The sequence below is a fragment of the Pundamilia nyererei genome, unplaced genomic scaffold (genome assembly GCF_000239375.1).
Source record: "Pundamilia nyererei isolate P.nyererei 1_Seehausen unplaced genomic scaffold, PunNye1.0 scaffold00273, whole genome shotgun sequence".
Classification (NCBI taxonomy): domain Eukaryota; kingdom Metazoa; phylum Chordata; class Actinopteri; order Cichliformes; family Cichlidae; genus Pundamilia; species Pundamilia nyererei.
Genome location: NW_005187674.1, coordinates 360,421 through 369,295, shown reverse-complemented (window position 1 = coordinate 369,295; position 8,875 = coordinate 360,421). Strand labels below are relative to the sequence as shown.

General features: G+C 41.5%; 1 protein-coding gene across 1 annotated transcript in view; it reads right to left on the bottom strand.

Moving 5' to 3' along the window:
• plxna3 (plexin A3) overlaps positions 1 to 8,875 on the bottom strand; it is a 135,380-nt gene that overhangs the window by 30,833 nt on the left and 95,672 nt on the right. The window lies entirely within an intron of this gene.

Genomic DNA, 8,875 nt, shown 5'->3' with positions numbered 1-8,875 from the left:
GTGTGTGTGTGTGTGTGTGTGTGTGTGTGTGTGTGTGTGTGTGTGTGTGTGTGTGTGTTTGGGATAAAGGCCAAGTGTGACTGTGAGTCTCTCAGCAAACCCTCGACATTTAACCAAGCACATCAGCCATCGGCTGCACTAGAAATACCCAAACGAGCACAACGGCCCAGACACACCATCACACCGACACATCAAACAAACTTTATTTATTAAGCAGATTTCATGTGGAAGACTTGATGTTTCCACAGATGTGATTATATGATCCATTCTGATGCTTAGATCAGTGATTTGTAGGTTTGGAATTAAACATTTCTAACCAGGAAACAGCAGGAAACTCTAATCAAAGATTCCTCTTCCAGGAACACCTGTCCCTCTGATACACAGGATCTGTACCAGCAGCAGCAGAAAGGCTGCAACTGTTTCCACCTTATGAGTGCTTGTGCTTTTCATCATGGTGAAATGTGGCCCTGGAGTCCACTGCTGTAGCACGAACTACAGCCGAGGCTATTCTGAATGCTCTGCCATATGTTTATATGTCTGTATGCAGATTTTCAATCATAAAACTTTAAAAGTGCGCAGCTGAGATCAAAATTAAGGCTCGTGTTAAGGAAGCGTGTAGTCCAGCTTGTGAGTACTGAGTACTACTGAGTCCCAGATATACATTTAATGTTTTTGCAACCCAATATATGGGGTATTTATCGGGTGTATTACATTTGTTTTGGGGTTTTTCCCAGTGACGGTGTTTCTGTTATCAGTTTGTAAATTGGTCTCCAGTTTTTCTTATGATATTGCATTGACCAAATTCAGCTTGGATCCTTTTTACTGTCAGTGATTGATGAAAACTGTGAGGTGTAGAGTTTGACTGAAGTGGAGCGTGCTGCATAAGTCTGAGAGAAAGTTTGTTACTCTTACCTGGGCTTAGGTTATAATTCATCATAGTTACAGCTATACGATTTAAATGTTTCGAACGTTTTACTTTCATGGGATTAAAAATTGCCAAACACACCATTTTGGAAAGAAAATGCTGGCACAGCTTTTCAACATTTCTATGACATTGTACAGACTGTTCCAGAGGAGGAACATATTAACATATTAAACATAAAAAAAGGTATGTCCCAATTCGAAGGCCGCTCCAAATGCGTCCTCCTTTTCCCCAGATTTGAAGGATGGGTCGGTTGTATCCTTCGTGGCCCAACCTATCCCAGAATTCATAGCGCAGCCCAGCCAATTCCAGTTTCCAACAATGGCGGCAGCTACTTAGTTTAAATATTACTCTTATTACTCTGTCTGGGTCACAAATAAACGTTTAACATATTTTCAGGCTAGAATGTAGCTGTGTAAACTTCAAATATCTGCTCGGTTTATCAAGACATCACATATTTGTAAAAGTCCCATTTCTGTCTCGGTCTTCGAAGGACCCGGCCCACGTAGACGGCGAAGGCCGGGTCCTCCGAAGCATGCGGCCTATGAGTTGGGACATAGCTAATGTTTCAGTTAAGGTCACTGTGAATGATCCCAAAGCTCAAGTTGCAGAATGTTTTGCGTACTCTTGAGTCTATATGATGCCACAAAAAGGGGACATCCCCAATGTCGTCATCACATCTCTAACTGTGAGCGCTGAACCTCCACCTGCTGTTCCAACCTCCTGTTTGTGAGGAGCAGCCAGTTTAGAGAAAGTTGGCTTAAAGGGGGAGGAGCCAAAATGGCTCGTTACAGAAAGAGGACGAACTGAGGAGCCAGTATAAGAGCTGTAATGATAATTATGAATATTAATCATGCAAAGCGTCTCTAGCTATAGCCTTAGCAGACTGTATTTTTCCTCTTCACAGGCTCATATGGATGCAGCGAAGGCTTCGAGGCAGAGCCGTCTTCTTGCATCTGTATTGCCTCAGCTGCAACAGCGCCAGCGTTGGGCCTGTCAGAGGCTGAGCTCATGAGCACCATGGTCCTTGATTAAACTAATGTCCACTTCACAGGACTCAGAGAATTTTGCTGCTTTCTATATTTCTCTGCACTGGAGATCAACAGGTGAGCCCCGTCTCACACATTCAAACCTCTTATCTTATTCTCCTTTTAGCATGTTTACACAGTGGGTGGGGTTTAGCTCAGGGTGAGGTTACACTTTGGGGGTAAAAGAAAACACAAAATCGCACAACTGGATCAATGGAACTAAATCTACACAGATGTCCTTCGTTCATTCCAGTGCACGTTTTTGTTCCCCGTCTATGCACCGACTGTGACAACTCCAGAAACCGGCTCCTTGTTTCCTGCACAGCTTCGCCTTATCTCTACTCGTTTAGTATTGCAGTTATCGCACAAATACTCTCTTATTTTGCACTGAGTCTACAAAGGCGGCTCTTTTATTGCACTGAAGTGTGATTTGTAAGCTTACATGCTATATAAACACTGAGCTTATCATTAGCAGAGTCTGGAAAACAGAAAGGATTGGCTTTTGTGGCCTAGTGTTTTCAGCTATTATCATCAACATATCATCAGCTTTTAAATTATCTTAGCAAACTGTGTTTTCACTTATGTTCTGCAAACACACAGTGATCATTAGCAAAATGATTATTGGGTGTTTCAGTGGCTTTTAGAGCTTTTACTCTGAGAACAGCTGCCTGCTGCAGTTATAAAAACAGCCAGAGTCAAAACACTAACATTGTGGGGAGACAGAAAAACATGACCCAAGACTGAATCCAAGATCTGTGAAGTCCAAATCAGCTGCAGAATAAGCTGAGGATTCTCTGTAGGTTAATCGTTACTAGCGACACCTGAATACTGCCAAGACATACATCATTTAATTAAAACACTGACTTTAAGCACTTTAAGAGGAGACAGGTAGGAAAGTCCCTCTGATGAATACGTGGACCACTAAATTCCACATGCAGAGATTAGCAGTTTTCACACTCGCATCTTAACATCTGTACACATTACTCAGTGGTGCTGCATTCAAGGTCCAAAGACAGCGCACCAAAATGTTCTTGTGGTTTAATAAAATGAATTTTAATGCAGAAAAGGTTCAAAATTTATCAGAATTAAAGGATGTTCACAGATTTTAGTGGGCGTCACATCTGCTACCTCCTCCTTCTCTATTCAGTTAGCTCATGTAAACCCCACAGAGCGTTTCCAATAATGCAAATGAGCTGAAAGTGGACTACATCCCCCACGAGTCAAGGGTGGAAATCTGAAGTCTGTTTGAATTTCTAATAAAATTAAACCCTGCATCATCCACAAGGATTCAACAAAATATGAAATCTTAAATTGAGGCTGCTGTTGTTTTGCAAAGGAGAAAATAATCTATGTATTTGTTCCCAGGTTTTTGTGTTATTGTGGAGTTCTAGTTTACATTTAGATTTTATTATTATTCCCCTTCTGGTTTTAGTGTCATCAGTGTTTCCCTGACTTCGCCTCTGTCCTGTCTTAATCCGGTCTTTAAGTCTGACGTCATTCGCCGTTTCCAGGTCCAAACTGCGCTTCAGGTCCCAAAGTCAAACTAACACTGCAGCATCACTGAGAGTCACAAACTGTCTAAATTCTTTCATCATTAATAAAATGATCAGTGTTGCTGCTTTACCAGGTGTAACAATGAAGTAGCTTGCTAACCTAAATATGATATAGCATGTTCTGACTTAAAAATTCAAACGCACAGCTTTGCTATCACTTCCAACATAACTGAAGACAGAAAACTAAACATTAAAGCATTAAAACATGTTAAAAACACAACAGCTTTAACCTCCTAAGACCCGAACTCTTCCACGGCATGCATTTTTAATTTCTCTTTGATATTTGGGCTGATTGGGACCTGATTAATGTAAAAACAAAGAATTACCAGATTTTTTTTTTTTACCTAATTTTTGTTTCTAAGAAAAATGAGAGCCATAAATGAGGACATTCTTTTAAAATTTTGATAAAACAGTAGCAATATAATGTCCTCGTAAGTGGATATCAGGCCCTTGTAGAGCAAAATTGAGTATTTTGGTCTAAATAACCCAAAATGTGATGTCCACATATGTGGACGCAGGTCCAGGGAGGTTAATAAACGCAGAGTAGTTTGCATCTGGAAGCAGAGATCTTACGTCTTCACTTAACAACAGGATAATTTAATCATTTCTCGTCACCTTCTGTCTTTGTTCTCTGATCCTACAAATATTTATTTTATCTTCTCGTGTCTGAATTTCCTCATTTCTGATCGTCTGCCCCACCTTAGTCATCTCCACCTGTGTCTCATTGTGTTACAAGTTCTCTGGTTAACAGTATTGTTCTTCTCCTTTCATCACTCTTCTCTTCACCATCCACAGAACAATCCATTACAGTTCTATAATTCATATTTTAGTAATTAGCCAGAAAACGTTTTGCCCCGGAGAAACATGCATATATTTATTAGCAAAAAGGTGTTTTTCACTTAAAGCTGATAACTAAGCTGCTGTAACATTTACATGAGAAGCTGTTCCTCATTTAATAAGAGGAAGAAAGTAAAATCAGGAAGAAACAGCAACAGAATGCAAAAACAATTTACTTACAGCCTGAAATATGAAATTGTTAATTAAAAGTCGTGTTGTCAGGTGAGTTCTGTGAAAAACAGATAAGTAGTTGTGTGGTTCAGCTGTGCACTTTCTTTATTCTCCTCTTTCTGCTGACAATCCTAAATTCTCAGCTGCGGATGAAGAATATCAGAGCTGCTTCTCTTCGTCCTTTTCCCTCCCTCGCTCCGTCTTCCTCTCACACAGATGAAAAAGAGACCTTTACTGTGCGAGACACTTTAACCTGCTTGAATAAAGGTTAAATAAAGAATAATGAAATTTCAGCCTCCTCCTTCTCCTTTTTCCTCTATTGCTCTTTTCTCCTCACGACTCCCTCATTTCCCCCCTCCCTCTCTCTCTTAGTTTGCCTAATTGCCTGGTAATTAACATTAATTGCCAGGATTGGACGTTTTCATGTCAATTAAGTGGCTATTCATCTTCTATTAACCAATTAGCCAATCAGAGGTTGTTTCTGTCACCCGGTAATGACACCGAGCACCAATCACGTCAACGAGACGCCCAAACAACTCGATCCCGGCTCGCTATCCTCTCCACTAACGAGATAACAAGCAGACTGAGAGCAGCTCGGCTCGTTAGCGACACGAGTGATCTGTTACTCAGTGGCAGGTGGAAACTGACTGCTGGATCCACATTACACAGCAAACTAACTGCTCTGTCTGCTGAAACACTCCACTCTTTACTTCCCTCTTTGTTTATTTAGCGCTTACTTGTGTGCAGCTTGAAACAATCATACCTTTTGATGTGACGGGCTTTTAACGGCGACATATTCTGCTCTCTTCCAGCTCCAGATTTTTATTCTGAGACACTGAAGTAGCTTTGTTCAAAAACAATCTTTCTTTTCTTCTTCTGGCTCTTTGCACAGCCTTAAACAGGCCATCCATCCATCGCCTCTTATCTAGGCCTGCGTCTTGGTGGCAGCAGTCTAAGCAGAAACAGTCACATATCCCCTTTTCTGGCCACCTTCACCAGCTCTTCCGAGGATACTCCGAGCTGTTCCCGAGCCAGCTGAGAACAATAATCACTCCAGCATGTTCTGGGTCTGCCCTCCCCCCAGTTTGACATGCACTAAGCACCTTACCTAGGAGATGTGGCATCACATGCCAGAAACACCTTTGCCAGAGGATAAAGGACTAGCCCAGTGTCCCACAACTACTCCTGTATCCAATCGTCAGTTTGATCAATGGAGGACTATGATGCCCCTGAAGTTGGGACACATCCTCAGATCTCTTTCTTAAAAAAAGGACCACCACAGTCTGCTAATCCAACGGCATTGTCTCTGACTTTTAAGGAGGTCACTGTCATTACTGAAGCCATGACAGAGTGTGTGCCCTTCTCCTATGTGCTTATTTTCTTACTACTGCCTACTACTGATTGGACAACTTCTGGTCCCAGTACTTGCTCAGCGCTGCCTTTTCTTACTCTGTCTCACAGAAAAATTCCACCTACTACCACTGGCAGCACTAATCTCAGAAAACACACATTCATTTCCTCATCTTTAGCTGTTAACATCTCATAAAAATAAACCAGTGGTCCTTCACATCTTCTGTGTCCAAACTATTATCAACGATGAGATCTCCCTGAAGCAGCGTTTCCTAACCTTTTGGAGCTACGGCACATTAGAAAAATCACACGGCACACCACCAAACAAAAATCCCACAAAAAGCATATTGATAATCAGATGTAGCAGAATTGGCTCACTTTGTCCACAGTTTACCATGTTTGCTTTCTTCTGACCAGTACTCATGCCAGGGCTTTCATCTGGGTCGGGATTTTCTCCAGGTCCAGGTCAGACTGACTACTTTTTCTTTTCAGATATTTATCTATTGCCATTATGTGCTGTGTTGTCACATGACTATGTAATTTGTTCGTCTTCTGATTTACTGGCAGTTGGCAACCAATTTAACTGGAGCAGGAAGTTGTACTGCCCTCTAGTGGAAGAGAATGTAACTCTGCAAGTTACTCACGCAGTCGCTCAGAGCAGCGGTCGATGATAGAAACTGATAAAAACCATAAATTTCACACCCGAGCGTCAACTCTTGCGGCCCGGTACCAAACGACTCCGGTCCGTGGCCCGGGGGTGGGGACCGCTGCTTAGATTACCAATCAGGTGAAAGCAGATAATCTTCCACGGCACACCTGAACAGCGTGCCGTGGCACAGTGGTTGGGAAACCTAAAGCATATCCCTGCTTTATGTTGCTTCTGCACACGTATAATGTGTAAAATAAACTTCCTGTTATATTTAACAAGACCTTAAACTATGGAGTTGTTGATGTTACGACTAAGTTGTGTTTCTTTGAAGCAGGTGTCTGACTCATGCAGATGACACTGTGACTGTAGAGAAAATCCAAATATGTTGTTGGTTTTTGTTTTTAAATCAAAAACATTCGTCGTTTTATTTTCACGCGTTGACTAATTGGGTCAAATCCCTTTAACTGATATCTGCAGCAGTTTTTGTCAGTTTTTGTTTTCTGAGATACTGTTTTGTCCGGTTTCTGCAAATTCATTATTTTGTGAACACGTCTTGTGTTTCTTCTGGCTCAATAAAAATGTGTTCTTAAAAAAAGCTGAGAAAACAAGACGATAGAGAAAGCATGCAGTATGAACGTTGTGCTGCTTCCTGGTTTTGTTGACTTTTCCACATGCCTCACATGCTTGAAAAACTTCAGCACTTAGATCAGAAAATGGAGAAACATCCGAGTTTAAACAACATTCGGGCTTAGCTCGTCTGACTGAAAACACCTCTCAGGAGCCGACTCTTAAATCCCATCAGTCACAGAGTCCTTGAATGCATCAGCAAGGACAGACTTAAACATGGTGTGTGTGTATGTGTGTGTGTGCTTCCACCCTTCACTGTTGACCTGAAGCTTTACTGTTGTTTACTGAACCATGTAATGACAGAGGGAGCAGCTCTGACCTCCATCACTGCTCCATCCTGTAGAAGAAACTGTCTGATTTAGACACACTGTCAGCTAACAGGTCTCTATAAATACCCAGTACACCGAACTATAAATTAATGAAGAAATGGCTGAAGACTAATAGATACTAGAGGAATATATCTATTAACATTTGAAGATGACTAGGTGTGAGAAAACCTCTTTTTTGGTTCACTGAAAGAACAGATGGGAAATCCAGAGGTGTTGTGTTATTTGTTTAAGCAATGAAGCTCAACAAAAATGCACCAGCTCGTGTGAGTTTGAGCTATAACTCATTTTGAAGGTTATGGAGTCATCCGTCCTACAGCGGCAGGTTTACAAGCGTCAGTCAACTATAACCGACCAAATGATCTAATATTAGACCGACTTCATGAATCGATCATCTGTCCTTCAAGCCTGTCTGACCAGCTTCATCAGCCGCTACATGCCCCTCCCATCCCGCTACTCTCCATCAGTGCATGTTTCTCTGATTCTCCTTTCTTCGTAGCTCAAAAGATTAAAACAACTCAAGTCTAATTAACTGTTACTGTTTCAGCTGATCAAAAAAGGCCTTTCATCTTTAGCCTACTTAGCCAATAAGTAGCTTACTTTAGTTTTTTTTTTATTATTTTAATGTGCAGACTAAACGAGGAAAAGGACTAACAGCACCTTTTAAACTCTTGGCAACTTTGCAAGATCAAATTGTTATCAAGATTTTCTTGCCTGACACAAAATATAAAGGTGGATTGTGTTTTTCCTGCTATTTAGTGATAATTTGTTCAGCTAAATGGACACACCTTTTTTAAAAAGAAAAGGCACCCAGTCTAATTAACCAATTTTCTATGAAAAAAGGAGGCAGATCCTCGTTCCAGTGAACTCTGGTAGCACTGCACCTCTGGCAAAATCCGTCAGAGAGCCAAGAATTAGAGCCGTCACAGACGACGAGCTCTGAAAGACAGAGTGGGAAAGTGTCAGAGAAAATGAGTCAGAGAGAAGAGTCTGACAGCAGCGAGCGAGAGTCCGCGACTCAGACAAGAAACACTATTGTGGGTTTCATGTGTTTCGTGTTTCACGTCTAGCAGAGAGAAGACTTCAGTGAGGATAACGTTCTTCCTCTAAAAGAAAAAAAGACACCTGCCGTGAGGGTGGCCAGCATGAAACAACGACTTCCACTGGGATGGTTTTATTTTTACTGTTAATTAGGGTCACAAAATGGTCACAATTAATCATTGCTGTTGTGCTATTAACCTCCTCACATCCACCCGGTCACCGGTGCCCACCTGAGAGCTAGGCAAGTGGAAATATCTCACTAATTACCTTTATTTAGGTCCAGTGTCTTCGAATGCAATGATGGAGCCAGAGGCTAACGAGAAAACAGGAACCCGAGATTTGAGGTCCAGTTGAAGAAGAGCAGATCCTGT